The sequence below is a fragment of the Arvicanthis niloticus genome, chromosome 10 (genome assembly GCF_011762505.2).
Source record: "Arvicanthis niloticus isolate mArvNil1 chromosome 10, mArvNil1.pat.X, whole genome shotgun sequence".
Lineage (NCBI taxonomy): Eukaryota > Metazoa > Chordata > Mammalia > Rodentia > Muridae > Arvicanthis > Arvicanthis niloticus.
The window spans coordinates 5152637-5170118 of NC_047667.1; positions in this window are offsets into that span (position 1 = coordinate 5152637).

Consider the following 17482-nt stretch of genomic DNA (forward strand, 5'->3'; position numbering starts at 1 on the left):
CTTTATTGAAGGCAGAAGTCACCTAACTTGGATCAACCCAACTCACCACAATTGTTTTTAATGCTCACTGCATCTGTTTATATTCATGACAGAAGTCATTTGCTTTATGTGGGAACAGATGTTTCTGTGCTTATTTGAAGTAAAAATGTCCCCACACTCGAGTTAAATATCACTTTACAATTGTTGCCTGAGACATTGTCTATGTGTACAGTTAGTGATCAATGAAAAACTCATTACCTGTTTCATATTTACAGCCAAGGCAACAAGCTATTAATACTGATAGTGTGAAAACACACACAAATAAAATATCCACACAAGTTCTCTAGTTCTCAAGCACATTGTTCTCAAGTTTCTAAGATGAAAAAAGCATTTATAGTTTTATGAAAACATTCTTAGAAATTGGTATTGCTTTAATATCTAGTGACTATCATGGTTCATTTAATGACAATGCATGTTATTATTCTTATACATAAAAGTAGAGTATAGGATAATGATATCAACATACAGTTTTTAAGGGAAAGCTACCTTCTGGAGGAGCTGGAAATCTCTGTTTATTTTTCATACCATTTACTGATGACTAATTCTTCTAAGCAAAAAGTTATCAATCAATGTTTTCACCCATTCTTGTCAAAAATAGTTACATAAGTCTATAATCTGTGCCCTGAAGTCATTCTTCTAACTTTGACTGTATGATACACATCAATGAGAGTAGCCTTGTGCTGTGGAGTAAAACTACTGTTTTATTTGCATTTATCCTTAATATCTTGGGAAGCTTCAGCACTTCTGTTTACTTTTTCTTTCTTCCTCTAGTAAGTTTTAATGGGAGACCTTATATCCATGCATGTTTCCTACCATCATAAGCAACGCTAGCAATTTTCTATCTTATGTTTTGTTTCGGAAGCATTCTACCCAAACTGAAGAAACCTCTTTTCCCTGCATGAGCATACTTATTTGGGAGTATTTTGATGACCCTAGCAAAACCTCACTATCAGTCTTTCTCACATTTTTCTTTATTAGCATTTGCTTTTCTTTCAAGGGAGCATTCACTATTTCAGAAAAATCCAGGGAGTTGAGTGGGATGTGCTGAAAGTATAGTGTAAGGCTCTTCTTTGTACATTTTTTTGACTTTCAAACTATTTTCATGGGGATACATAGTCCTATCCTACATATAGGGATATGTATCTCATGTGTGCATTGACAGTTTCCAATTTCATATGCAGCATCAACCTTGCAAGTATTTTTGATCCACTCCTAATTAGCTGATCATATGTTCCTTTATAAGTTTACTGTGGACCTCTACACATTGTGTTAAATTGTAATTGTTTATAACAAATATTAAATACTATAGTAAGTAAGTCAAAGAAGATGATGAATTTTTATGTCTCTTACTCATGTGTGTAGCTGTGAACAGGCAATCTCACTGAACCTGTTTGTGTTTAGCAGCCAGCTAGCTGTAACCCTTATGACCCCTCACATTTCGGAGCTGGAATCAAAGGTATGTGCTAGGTCACACCAAGCTTTTGCGTGAATATTGTTGATTTAAACTCAGCTCATTAGTCTTGAATCATAAGCTCTCTTACCACCTAAGCCATTCCCTCACCCCAGTTTAACAAATTTCTGAAAATGTGATATATTATTTATTAATACTAGGATACTGTCTTTAATTCCTTTGCCAGAAAGCATGAAGATACCAAACTTTTATCAAAACTGCAGCTTAGACATGACTAGACGTGTTCTTGGAGCGCAGTCTTGTATATATTTTGGCTGACCATTACAAGTAAATACTTGCAGAAGTCTTTTACATCGATACATGGCTGTACACTATTGTTTCTGTATAATTTGTGTCAAAAAATTATCATATATTTCTTGTCATTATTTAGTCCCCATGCAGATTTGAGATGTGAATATGAAGTCTATTTTATGTGTTATATATATATATATATATATATATATATATATATATATATATATATATTTGGCTGAAATTTTCCTTCCTGTTACCCTACCTCTTTTAATATATCTATTACTTAAATGGAAAATTTATCTTTCGATTTGCTCATGACCCTAACTAAATTTATGTTTCTAACAGCTCTCTTGACTTTGATATTTTTCTCTTACTCTAATCCAAACCAAGTCACAAAGACCTTAACAACTTTACTAAAAGATAAGCATATGCAAAATTAAACAAACATAAGCACAACTAAATCATATGTAAATATTTAAATATGATGAGATAATGTAAATAATAGAAAGAGGGAGAGAGGCAGAGACAGAGAGAGACAGAAAGATATGGAGGGAGAGAAGATGAGAAAATTAATGTATGTTCATGTTCTAGTTCCTCTTATCTGGTTTCATTTTGTAAAATTCACTTGACCTATATCAATCAAGGCCTGAAAATGTAGTTTTTCTTTAGAATCACTCAGGCAAAAAAAACTGTATGTACAAATTAATTATTAGTAAGATGTTCTAATTTTTCTATTTTACTATTTAAGGGTTTTTTAATTATGAGTATATGGCAGGTATGTGCACATGCATGTGGTTATCTGAAGAAACCAGAAGAGGGTATTAGATCTCCTGAGCTGGAGTTACAAGATGCTTTGTGCAGCATAAGAACCAAAATTAGGTATGTAGAAAGAGCAGCAAGCATGATATATGTATTTATACATAATATACATATCCAAGAATTTAACTATGCATATAATATATATGCAAATATAGATATAGATATAGATATAGATATAGATATAGATATAGATATAGATATAGATATAGATAGATACTACCCAGAGATTATGATATACTTGGGGAGGAACATTATAAGGGGATGATTCCAGCATGTAAAGCTATTTGAATCTTGTCTTTCAAATGCAGTCATCAGCCTAGATTTTACTAACCACCACCAGTGGACTCTACTCTACTGTACTCTACAGCATAAACTTGTTCTCAGAATGTGTCTTATTGTAATTCATCATTGCCTCAACTTTGTGTCTTCAAGAGTTATTCATCTCTTGTTGTAGACAGAACCAGAACACTGCCTTTCTTATGACCTTTCAGGTGGCCTGAAATTACTCTGAACTCTATATCTTAGATCATAATATTATTTCTACTCATATGTGCTGTTCCAATGATATATCTCTGTTTCTAGAAAGCAAAGAAAGTCCCCTGTACCTGTTTTACACTCCAGATTGTCTTTTCTTCACATTGCCTCTCATGGGAGTTTACTGAGCTGATGATTATCTGTTTAACTTCCTAATACTGAAAGATAATATTGGATAAAATAAATATTTGTCTTATTCTATATATTTTCCTGATATTTGGTAAGAACCTGATTATGTAGTTGCTAAAATGTGATGTATTTAATGAATAAATAAATAGATTTTTTCATTAAAAAGTAATTTTAAAATAGAGCAATAACCCAAATGACTATCTAAATTCTCTAGGAAAAACTCAAATTAACAAGGGTAATATTCAGAGATGTTTAATTGTATGAATATATTCATCCATGCCAAATAACAAAGGGATTCTGTAGAGGTCTTTCCATGTCTACAATGTAAAATATGTATATGTATATAGGCCATGTAAAATTAAATAATATTAATTTCTTACCTATGTAATAACATGATTCAGTGTGTTCATGTTTTTTATTAGTCAGCTCTGGTCTTTTGTAAAGGAATAGTTTTTTTCTTGTGATGATATTATGAATGCTAACACTTTTCATATATGTATGGCTGATTCCCAGGTAATAAGCCATCAGGATCTCTGAAGAAGTATGAGCAGTACAGTTTATTATATTAAAGATTATTAATGTGACCTACATTCATACATTTGAGTTCTAAAATAGTCAATATAATGATATCATTTATCAAAAACATTAGAGATTAAAATGTTATTTCTGAGAGCAATTTTAATGAGTATCTATGCAAAATGTTTATTTAATAGAAATCTAATAAATTGGCTAAAAGAAAATTAGCAAATCTTTTCTTCCAAAATTTTTTTCACTAATATTTTCATTCAGATAATTATATAATTAGCAAGAAATGTCTTCACATCTTTTTGTATACACATAATAATATCACGATGTACCATTCTATTCTAAGTTACAGTTTAAATCAAAGAAGTACAGGAGGAACTAAGGAGATAGCTAAGTGGACAAAAATGCTTGCTGCACATACATGTGGCCCTCAGACTCATGCAAAAATATTTTTGTACTTGGAACCCCAGAATGAGAAGTGGCAGAAACTTGGGGCTGCTAGGGATTAGTGACTGCAATCACATGTCAGCAAGAGACCTTGTTTAAAGGGAGTATAACCAAGAGTGATAGAGCATGACACAGACAGTCTCCTTTGGCCTCTACACAAACAAGCTCAAATATTTACCTGTGCCCAAAGATGAGTAACAGAAAAACACATATGCATGTGTGCACACACACACACACACACACACACACACATACACGCACCCCCCCAAGATTTAATTTTATTAATCAGCCTTTATTTTTAGAAATAGAGCATACAAAGGAAGAATATAAAGGATTTCATGCAGAAAAAAAGTACTTCAAAAATGGAAGAGGCACAAAGTCAAGCTTTCACACATTTTCTACAATTTATTCCATGACAGTAAAACTGCAGCCTACCTCCCAATATCCACTATAACTGGGAATAATAGATCACTCTTAACTTTGCCCTTGAGTTCATATGATTTTGATTCTCTTTGACTTTGAACAGATTACATTATTTTCGCAACTTTTAATTCTTAATCATCACATTACAAATTATGGTTTAGCCCTCCTCCAGTCTGAGGCCTGCGGGTGAGTGCACCCAGGTGTCCCCCAGACACATTCTGGGGGATCCATAGAACCCATAGCCAGCGCTAGCACGCTCCTTCTGCTGCTTGCCCCTCCTCCGGTCTGAGGCCTGCGGGTGAGTGCACCCGGGATTCCGCCAGACATATTCGGGGGGGATCCACAGATCCCACAACCAGCTTTAGGTAGGAAAACCCACATACTACCCTGAGCTCATAGCTGGGCGACCTGAGTGCTCAGAACCCAGCAGATACCCCTCCCCGCCCCCCTTCCCCCGCGCCCCTGCCGGCTAGCACCCCTTTTCTGCCCATCCCCCGGGTCTGAGTCCCGGACCAGACCTCGACCAGGTCTGCAGTTGTGTGGACCCCGGTCACCGCCTGAGACATACTGGAAGGTCCGCTCAACCCAAAGCCACAGAGGAACAACTGAACTCAGAGTGTCAGACAACATACCCTGAGATATCCAAGAGGAGACACAGCACCCAGAAGAGAAGACATCTAGCTGGACTGCTACATAGGAGGCACCATATCCTGAGGCATCCTAGAGATACCACTGTAATCAGGGCAGCTGGAAAAAATCACAAAGACATCTGGACTCCTAGAAGACCAAACACAAGCCAGACAACTGGAAAGACAGGCTTCAATCAGAGACAGAAGTACAGGTAGCACTAGAATTAACCAGATGGCAAAAGGCAGGCACAAGAACGTAAGCAACAGAAATGAAAGTTACATGGCAACATCAGAACCCAGTTCCCCCATCATAGCAAGCCCTGAACACCCCATCACACCAAAAAAGCAGGATTCAGAATTAAAATCACTTCTCATGATGATGATAGAGGACTTTAAGAAAGACATAAATAACACTCTCAAAGAACAGATAGAAACCCTTAGAGAGGAAACACAAAAATCCCTTAAGGAATTGCAAGAAAATGCAACCAAACAGGAGAAGGAATTAAACAAAACCATGCAGGATCTAAAAATGGAAGTAGAAACAATAAAGAAATCACAAAGGGAGAACACCCTGGAGATAGAAAACTTAAAAAAACGATCAGGAGTCATAGACACAAGTATTACCAACAGAATACAAGAGATGGAAGAGAGAATCTCATGTGCAGAAGATACCATGGAAAACATTGACACAACTGTCAAAGAAAATGCAAAATACAAAAAGCTACTAACCCAAAATGTACAAGAAATCCAAGACACAATGAGAAGGCCAAACCTAAGGATAATAGGAATAGATGAGGGGGAAGACTCCCAACTTAAAGGACCAGTAAATATCCTCAACAAAATTATAGAGGAAAACTTCCCTAACCTAAAGAAAGAGATGTCCATAAATATACAAGAAGCCTACAGAACTCCAAATAGTTTAGACCAGAAAAGAAATACTTCCCGCCACATAATAGTCAAAACATCAAATGTACAAAACAAAGAAAAAATACTAAAAGCAGTAAGGGAAAAAGGCAAAGTAACATATAAAGGCAGACCTATAAGAATTACATCAGACTTCTCACCAGAGACCATAAAAGCCAGAGGATCCTGGACCGATATCATACAGACCCTAAAAGAACATAAATGTCAGCCCAGACTACTATACCCAGCAAAATTGTCAATCATTATTGATGGAGAAACCAAAATATTCCATGACAAATCCAAATTTACACAGTATCTCAACACAAACCCAGCACTACAAAGGATAATTGGTGGAAAACTGCATCACAAGGAGGGAAACTACAACCTAGAAAAAGCAGGAAAGTAATCTTCCAAAAACCGTAAAAGAAGGTAGCTACACAAACATATCTCCAATGCCAATAACAAAAATAACAGGAAACAACACTCATTTTTCCTTAATATCTCTTAATATCAATGGACTCAATTCTCCAGTAAAAAGACATAGACTATCAGACTGGATACGTAAACAGGACCCAACATTTTGCTGCATTCAGGAAACGCACCTCTGTGAAAAGGATAGACACTACCTCAGAGTAAAAGGTTGGAAAACAATCTACCAAGCAAATGGTCCCAAGAAACAAGCTGGAGTAGCGATTCTAATATCAAATAAAATCAGTTTTCAACCAGAAGTAATCAAAAAAGATAAAGAAGGACACTTCATATTCATGAAAGGAAAAATGTACCAAGAGGAACTTGCAATTCTCAACATCTATGCCCCAAATGTAAGGGCACCCACATACATAAAAGACACTTTACTAAAACTTAAAGCGTACATTGCACCCTACACAATAATAGTGGGAGATTTCAACACCCCACTCTCAGCTATGGACAGATCATGGAAACAGAAACTAAATCGAGACACAATGAAACTAACAGAAGTTATGAACCAATTGGACTTAACTGACATCTATAGAACATTTCATTCTAAAACAAAAGAATATAACTTCTTCTCAGCACCTCATGGTACCTTCTCCAAAATAGACCATATAATTGGTCACAAAACAGGCCTCAACAGATACAAAAAGATTGAAGTAATCCCTAGTACCTTATCAGACCACCATGGATTAAGACTTGTCTTTGACATGGACAAAAACATCAGAAAACCGACATACACTTGGCAACTGAACAATGCTCTACTCAATGATAACTTGGTCAAGGAAGAAATTAAGAAAGAAATTAAAGACTTTTTAGATTTAAATGAAAATGAGGACACATCATATCAAAACATGTGGGACTCATAGAAAGCAGTACTAAGAGGAAAAATCATAGCTCTAAGTGCTCACAAAAAGAAAGTGGAAAGAGCATACATTAACAACTTGACAGCAAACCTGAAAGCATTAGAACAAAAAGAAGCTAGTATACCCAAGAGGAGTAGATGGCAGGAAATAATCAAACTCAGGGCTGAAATCAACCAAGTCGAAACAAAAAGAACTATACAAAATATCAACAAAACCAGGAGCTGGTTTTTTGAGAAAATCAACAAGATAGACAAACCCTTAGCCAGACTAACCAAAGGGCGCAGAGACAGCATTCAAATTAATAAAATCAGAACTGAAAAGGGAGATATAACAACAGAAAGAGAGGAAATTAAAAAAATTATCAGATCCTACTACAAAGGCCTATACTCAACAAAATTGGAAAATCTGGAGGAAATGGACAATTTTCTAGATAGATACCAGGTACCAAAGTTAAACGAGGAGCAGATAAACCACCTAAACAGTCCCATAACGCCTAAAGAAATAGACACAGTCATTAAAAATCTTCCCACCAAAAAATGTCCGGGGCCAGATGGTTTCAGTGCAGAATTCTTCCAGACCTTCAAGGAAGACCTAATACCAATCCTCTTCAAGTTATTCCATTGAATAGAAACAGAAGGAACACTACCCAATTCATTCTATGAAGCTACCATTACACTCATACCTAAACCACAGAAAGACCCAACAAAGAAAGAGAACTACAGACCAATCTCTCTTATGAATATTGATGCAAAAATACTCAATAAAATTCTCACAAACCGAATCCAACAACACATCAAAACAATTATCCATCAAGATCAAGTAGGCTTTATCCCAGGAATGCAGGGATGGTTCAATATTCGGAAATCCATCAATGTAATCCACTACATAAATAAACTCAAAGAGAAAAACCACATGGTCATATCACTAGACGGTGAAAAAGCATTTGACAAAATTCAACATCCCTTCATGTTAAAAGTCTTGGAAAGATCAGGAATACAAGGCCCATATCTAAACATAGTAAAAGCAATATACAGCAAGCCAGTAGCCAACATCAAACTAAATGGAGAGAAACTTGAAGCAATCCCACTAAAATCAGGGACTAGGCAAGGCTGCCCACTCTCACCTTACCTATTCAATATAGTACTGGAAGTCTTAGCTAGAGCAATTAGACAACAAAAGGAAGTCAAAGGGATACAGATAGGAAAGGAAGAAGTCAAAATTTCACTATTTGCAGATGATATGATAGTATACTTAAGTGAACCTAAAACCTCCACCAGAGAACTCCTAAACCTGATAAACAACTTTAGCAATGTGGCTGGATATAAAATCAACTCAAACAAATCAGTAGCCTTCCTCTACTCAAAGGATAAACAGGCAGAGAAAGAAATCAGGGAAATGACACCCTTCACAATAGCCACGAATAAAATAAATTATCTTGGAGTGAATCTAACAAAGCAAGTGAAAGATCTGTATGACAAGAACTTCAAGTCTCTGAAGAAAGAAATTGAAGAAGATCTCAGAAGATGGAAAGATCTCCCATGCTCCTGGATTGGCAGGATTAATTTAGTAAAAATGGCTATCCTGCCAAAAGCAATCTATAGATTCAATGCAATACCCATCAAAATTCCAAATCAATTCTTCATACAGATAGAAAGAGCAATTTACAAATTCATTTGGAATAACAAAAAACCTAGGATATCGAGAACTATTCTCAACAATAAAAGAACCTCTGGGGGAATCACCATTCCGGACCTCAAACTGTACTACAGAGCAGTAGTGATAAAAACTGCTTGGTATTGGTACAGAGACAGAAAGGACGATCAATGGAACAGAATTGAAGACCCAGAAATGAACCCGCATACCTATGGTCACTTGATCTTTGACAAGGGAGCTAAATTCATCCAGTGGAAAAAGGACAGCATTTTCAACAAGTGGTGCTGGCTCAACTGGAGGTCAACATGTAGAAGAATGCAAATTAATCCATTCTTATCCCCTTGCACAAAGCTCAACTCCAAGTGGATAAAGGACCTTCACATAAAGGTACACTGAAAATATTAGAAGAGAAGTTGGGGAAGACCCTCGAATACCTAGGCACAGGGGAAAAGTTCCTGAACAGAACACCAATGGCTTATGCTCTAAGATCAAGAATCGACAAATGGGACCTCATCAAATTGCAAAGCTTCTGTAAGGCAAAGGACACTGTCAATAAGACAGAACGGCAACCAACAGATTGGGAAAAGATCATTACCAATCCTACATCCACTAGGGGGCTAATATCGAATATTTACAAAGAACTCAAGAAATTAGACGCCAAACAACAAAATAACCCCATTAAAAAAATGGGGTACAGAGCTAAACAAAGAATTCTCAACTGAGGAAACTCGAATGGCCAAGAAGCACCTTAAGAAATGCTCAACATCCTTAGTCATCAGGGAAATGCAAATCAAAGCAACACTGAGATACCACCTCACACCAGTCAGAATGGATAAGATCAAAAACTCAGGTGATAGTAGATGCTGGCGAGGATGTGAAGAAAGAGGAACACTCCTGCATTGTTGGTGGGGTTGCAATCTGGTACAACCACTTTGGAAGTCAATCTGGCGGTTCCTCAGAAAATTGGACATAGCACTACCTGAGGACCCAGCTATACCACTTCTGGGTATGTACCCAGAAAATGCCCCAACAAATAACAAAGACATATGCTCCACTATGTTCATAGCAGCCCTATTTATAATAGCCAGAAGCTGGAAAGAACCCAGATGCCCTTCAACAGAGGAATGGATACAAAAAATGTGGTACATTTACACAATGGAATATTACTCAGCTATTAAAAATAATGAATTCGAGAAATTCTTAGGTAAATGGATGGAACTAGAAAATATCATCCTGAGTGAGGTAACCCAATCACAAAAGAACACATATGGTATTTACTCACTGATAAGCAGAGATTAGCCCAAAAAATTTGAAACAACAAAGATTCAACTACCAGACGACATGAAGCTCATGAAGAAGAAAGAACAAGTGAGGATGCCTAGGTCTTTCTTAGGAGGAGTAACTAAATAACCAAGGGAGCAAATATGGAGACAAAGTGTGGGTCAGAATCTGAAGGGGGGGTCGTAGGGAGACCATTGCATCTGAGTATTCATTCCATAGGCAGTCACCAAAAATAGACGCTGATAGGGATGTCAGGATGGGAAAGCTGACAGCAGCCGGATAAGGCTGTCTCCTTAGAGGTCTCTCAGAGTCGGACATACCCAGAGACAGATACCCACAGCTATCCATTAATCTGATCAAAGTTCCCAATGGAGGAGTTAGAGAGTAAATTGAAGGAACCGTGAACCGTAAGGGCTGGTGGCCCCGTGAGGAAAGCAACAATACCAACCAGCCAGAGCTCCCCAGGGTCTAAACCACCAGCCTAGGAGCACATATAGAGAGACACATGACTCCAGCAGTATATGTAGGGGAGGATGGCCTTGTTGGGCATAGGTGGGAGACAAGGTCAATGGTACCCTGAAGGCTGAGCACTGAGGGGGGGGATCTGAGGGTGGGGAGGGAGGCTGGGGGTAGGTGGGTAAACACCTTCATAGAGGCAGGAGGAGGGGGGATGGGATAAGGGGTTCCTGGGTGGTGGGGGAAATATGGTAAGGGGATAAAATTTGAAATGTAAATATTATATCCAATAAAAGAGGGGAAAAATAGAAAAGCGGTTAGAACCAACATTTTTAATAAAATGTCAGCCCTCTTCTAAAAAAAAAAAAAAAAAACTATCTTGATACTAAAATTTGTTTTGAGAATTGTATATTGCAGAATGATCAGCCTTGGTGTATCTGCTCAACAAGCAAGCTGGGCAGACCTGCTCAAACCTCTGAGGTCCGTGAATTCCTTCTGGAGGGAGCGAAGACACAGCATCAGAGGATTGTCAATTTGCTCCCCCCCACCACTCCTCTTCTAATATCTCAACGCCCATAATCAGCTTGAAGAAGCTAATGATGAGTCAGTGCCCCTATTCCCTGGGCATGGGGACTAAGGTGGTAAATGTTGGGCTGTCTCTCAAGGGAAAAGTAGTGGTTTTGTCAGAATAGAGAGGATTAGCTAGGGTTTATTGCATAGCCATAACCTATTAGTAGAAATCTGTATAATTAATATCAAGATGAAGATATAAATTCTTAAATGGCACCAATTTACTTTGTTTACAAATTTTAAGGTTTTCATTGGCATGAGCTTCTTAGTGATATAAGAGTGAGATGAATATTGTTACTCTCATAGGCATTGTACCAGTATAACACACTTAGGAATACAAAGCTTAGACCCAGTCCTTCTTCAACTTTTTTAACTGATTTGAGATGGTCAGCCTGTGAGTTAAGGGACTATAGCAAATTCATGACTTGGAGTTTATTATAAGGGTGTTCTCTATGTTTTATTTAGAAATAGCTGAGTGGAGTTAACAGGCAACAGTCCAGATTACCTTACATGGATAGCTGGTTTTCAAAACATCAGAAATCCTTAGAATTGACATGACAAACATTTCAGTATTAATGTTCATTTTCATTAGAGACCTGTCTGCTCCGGACAGCTTCCTATGTTAAATTCTAAGAAGAAATTGAGCATCCTTGGAGTTACTCCAGTTGTGGTAAGACAGCCACTAGGCAAGATTGCCACTTCCCTTCTACAGACAAATTACTGTCCAGAAAAGGACACACCTGCAGAATAGTCGACTGATTATATCTGCCTAGACAGAGTAATCAGCCCTTAATAAATCTGCAGCACTAAGGTCTGTCAGATGATCCTGGTCCAGAAGGCAGAAGAACAGATGCTCCAATGTTTTGAAGTAGAGCGAGTGTCCAGGTGTTCAGAGGTCTCTATAAATTGGCTAAGTTTTAGAAGCTATGCTTTGTGCTTCCCACAATTAAAGTCAACTCAGTCATTCTGGATTTCTGACAGGGTTGAAAACTTATAGCTATTTACCTTGAGAGAAAAGATCTGAGTGTATGGTCGTCAGCTGACATTCATCCTAAAGCCAGGTTCAGAACTAAATGTTTTAGTTAGGAGAGATGACAGAGGTGCTGGTAGGTCAACAAAAGGATGGACTGGGTATTAGGACTATCTTGTACCTCACTGGTACAAATTGGCATAATTATGCTCTAATTGTATTTTGAGAGAAAAGTTTCCTTTTAACAGGAAGGGTGATGTGTAGGAGGAGCTAAGGTGGGAGGAGTACTGAGAGGAAGAAAAGGAGTAAGAAGAGGAGAAGAAGAAGGAGAGGAGAAGCTAGGTGCTGAAAGAGAGATAGAGGGGGGAGACAGGGAAGCAGATGTTCATGAATCTCCACCAGTCAAAGATAGTAGATATATCTAGGTTGGGTAGTGGGTTACACCTCTGATTGAACAATACCAAACTTATAAAGCCTATGATTAACATTTTTTTAAAAAATGTATAAATGCAAAAAGGAAAAGGGGGCATGGGATAGGGGTTTTCTAAGGGGGGGAATGGGGAAAGGGGATGGCATCTGAAGTGTAAATGAAAGATCTAATAAAAAAATATATTAAAAAAACAAATTATGGTTTATATTTTATGGTAAAATTAACTTAAAAATGGGTTAAAGCTTGGGTATAAGATTCACAATGAGGTTGCCTCCTTTGGTGTTCTTAGAAACAAGTTCTTCAGCATTCTTCACACAGCTGAAATTTGGTTGTTGTTGTTTTTGATGATACTGTTGACAACTAAGTTATTGTATATGATTTGGATTCAGTCCTTTCATATTATTCATCCTTCATTCTGACAATTTATAGAAAAGTAAAGCATACAGGAATGATACTGAATGAATTTATACATGAAAATTTCTTTGGACTGTGAAGATAAAAGGTTTGGTCGACTCTAGTGGTACCAGTTGCGGGAAATGGAAAAACCCAATGCATTATTCAACCTAGTTGAAATTCAAAACATCCAACATCACTAATATTCAACTGCATCTGCAAACGTATTTGTACTTAACTTTTTTGAATCACAAGTAACTTAAAATATAAAGCTAAGAAGTTTGGGTTCATTTGCACTTGCATCAGCAAAATAATCATTTTCTAAGCTCTTTAGGCAGTTTTAGTGGTACCTAGTTCATTTAAAATTCATAAGAGAAAAATCTATGTAGTCCTTGCATGTTATAAAAGAGTTATTCAAGTCTATTCTCCACTTTCTCTTCTATTATATTTAGTGTATCTGGTTTTATGTTGAGCTCTTTGATCCATTTGAACTTGAGTTTTCAACAGTTTGATAAATATGAACCTATTTAAATTCATCTACATGCTGACATCTAGTCATTCCAGCAATATTTGTTAAAAATGCTTTCAGTTTTTCCATTGTGTGGTTTTGCTTTCTCTGTCAAAAATCAAGTGTCTATATATGTGTGTGTGTCTTTATTTCAGGGCCTTTGCTTCCATTGCATTGATCAACCTGTTCTATGTCAATACCATGTATTTTTTATTATTATTATCCTATAGTACAGCTGAAATTTAGGGTGTGATGATATCTCTAGAAGTTCTTTTTACTATACAGAATCTTTTCAGTTATTATGTGGTTCTTTTTTGTTTTTTTCATATGAAGTTGAGAATTTTTCTTGCAAACTCTCTAAAGAATTGTTTTATAATTTCAATGGAAATTTAAATTAACATGTAGATTGCTTTGGGTAAGATAGCTGATTTTTACTATGGTAATCCTACTGACCCATGAGCATGGAAGATTTTTCCGTCCTCTGCTATCTTGTTCAGTTTCTTTACTCAGAGACATAGTTTTTGTCATACAAGTCTTTCACTTGTTTGTTTAGAATTACATGTAATATTTTATATTATTCATGGCTGTTATAAAGGTTGTTGTTTCCCTGATACTTTTTTTTGTCAGCCTGTTTGTTGTTTGTATAAAGTAGGGTTATACAGACACTTAGTTTACAAGTGTTTTTCAGCAGTAAATGTTCTTTGGTAGAATTTATGAGGTCACTTCAGTATACTATCATTTCATGTGAAAATAGTGAAACTTTGACCTACTATTTTTTAATTTTCATCTACTTTAGTTGTCACATTGTCAGAACTTCCAGTACTATATTGACAAGATACAGAAAAAGGAGACAGAATTTCCTTGCTCATGATTTTATTGTAATTGCTTTAAGTTCCTCAAAATTTCAATTGGTTTTGGCTATTGGTATGCTATATATTATGTTTATTGTGCTTAGGTATGTGCATTGTCTCCCTGATCTCTCCAAGGATTTTTATCTTGAAAGGCTGTAATATCTAATACTAGGAACTTAACAGCATACCAGAACACTGTAGAAGAAAACAATGTAGAAGACTCACAAAATTTAGATGGCAAGAAATAATCAAACTGAGGGCTAAATTAGATGGAGTAGGATCAAAGAGAACAATACAAAGAGTCAATGATGCAAGATTTGGTTCTTTGAGTAAGTGAAAAGAATAGACAATCCATTATACAAACTAACTATAAAACAAAGAGAAAATACCCAAAATAACCAGATTATAAATAAAAGGTGGTCATAACAATAAACATTGAAGAAATTCAAAGAATCCCTAGTTCATACTTTAAAACCTTATACTCCATAAAATTGAAAAAAAATTATTATAAATAAATTGATAGTTTTCTCAATAGATAGCACTTACCAAAGTTAAATAATGACCGGATAAGCAATTTAAATAAAACTTAAACAACTAAAGAAATAGAAGGAGTCATTAAAAGTTTCCCAACCTAAAACTGTTCAGGTCTAGGCTGTTATAGTGTATGAGTCATACAGATTTCCATATAAGAAATAAGATCAATACTTCTTAAATTAATCTTCCAAATAAAAAGAGAAGGAACATTGCTAAATTCATTTTATAAAGCCACAGTTACTCTTAACACAAGCCACAGAGATTCATCAATGAAAGAGAATTAAAGACCAATTCACCCTCGTGAACATACATGCAAAATTTCTCAATAAAAAACTTGCAAACAAAATTACAGAACATATCAGAAAATAATTTCCTATGAAAAAGTAGGTTCCATCTTAGAAACCCAATATATAAAAATCAATGAATACAATCTACCTTATAAACAAATTGGAAGAAGAAACACTGCTATCATATTAGGTACTAAAAAATGCCTTTCATAAAATCTAACATCCTTTTATGATAAATATCCTGGAAAATTTAAGAACCCCAAAGCTTTCTAAGCGTAAAAATGTCAACATACAGCAAGTCTACGTCCTATAACAATTTAAGTGGCTAGAAACTCAAAGCAATTCCATTGAAATCAGGATCAAGAAAAGAATGTCCATTATGGTTCCTTTGTCACTAGCAATTACAGATTCAATGTAAACCTCAACAAAATTCCAATATATTTTTTGATAAAGCTGAAAAGAACAACTTCATATAGCAAAAAAATAAACTTCATGTATCAAAAACAACAACAAAATGCCAAAAACCCAGGATAGCTAAATCAATCTTGAATAATACAGGAATTGCTGGTGTATCACTATCCCTGGCCTCAAACTGTGTTCCTGATTCATAGAAATGAAAATTAAAAGATATTGGCATAAAACCAAAGAACCAGTGTAACTGAACTGAAGACCATACATACGCTCATATAACTATGGACTCCTGATAGTGACAAGGGAACCATAAGTACACAGTGGAAAATAAAAACCTTGTTCAACAATTGGTCAACTTAGATGTATGCATGTAGAAGAATGCAATTAGATCCTTGTTCACTACTCTGCTCACAAATCAAGTCTAGGTGAATCAAAATCTTCATCCTAAAACCAAACACACTGAACCTAACAGAAGAAAATGTTGGGATATCCCTGAACTCATTTTTACATGAGGAGACTTGCTGGGCAGAGCACCTATTGCAACATTTCTAGACAAGATATGATTTAACTTTCTACTAATTTAAAGGAGTTTTGCTTAAGATGACAAATTAGAACCTGCATCTCTTCATTTTGGTAATAGAAAAGACTGTACAAAAATGATTAAATGGTATTTATTAGTCAAAGAGAAAGAAAAGAACATCAGAAATATATATCAGAAATATATCAAGATGAGATCCTTAAATCCTTTGCAGAACCACCACCAGAAAGCTCTTGTTAGCTCTTGTCAAAGCATGTTGCACTGCAAATATTATGTTTTGATCAGTAGTAGCAACCAAAAGCATAGGGAAGATTATTGAAAATAGAGAAAAACTTAGAACAAGGCTATTAAAATTAGGTGCAAGACATGATTGTCCATTATCCACACTTTTAAATTTTGTGTTTGAAGCACTAGCTGGAACTACAATGCAAGAGAAAGGAAATAATATTCATAGAAAAAGAAGAAATCAAGCTAATATAGGCCATGGACCTAGTCAGAAAACTAGTAATATTATTTTACTGAAGAAACGTAGCAATAACCAAGGTAAGCTATAAAAGTAGCATTTTTACTTCCAATCATTTACTATGGTTCATTCTAATAGTGGTGATTCTGTGACATTCACTATATTCACTCTGTATAAGACTATACAATGTTTAAACTGAATTAGCTTGAATTATGTGTTATGTTTGCTCAAATTCTTTGGCCTATTTATTTTTCTTATTATAGACAAGACCATTTTAGCAGGTCAAATGACTTGCCCTAGATCAAACAAGTAATAAAGGAGAACTGGCTTGGTTTTGATATCAGTTTTTTTTTTTTTTTTTTTTTTTTTTTTTTTTTTTTTTTTTTTTTTTGTGCTTTTTAACTTCAGCTTACTTTCATCTGTCAGAACCCATCAGCATCCTTGTTCTGATGGATGATAGAGAATACTAAAGTAAGTTTATTACTGCAAGGTTCTCATTAATTTTCAGTCCATAACAGCATTAAAGTGCTCAGGCTGCAAGCTCATTTTTGGTGGCTGTTCTAACTCTTAGATGTTTTTCTCCCACAATAAGATAAAAGTGCATATTTCAACTTGACTTTGATTTTATTTTTATTATGTCAAATGTC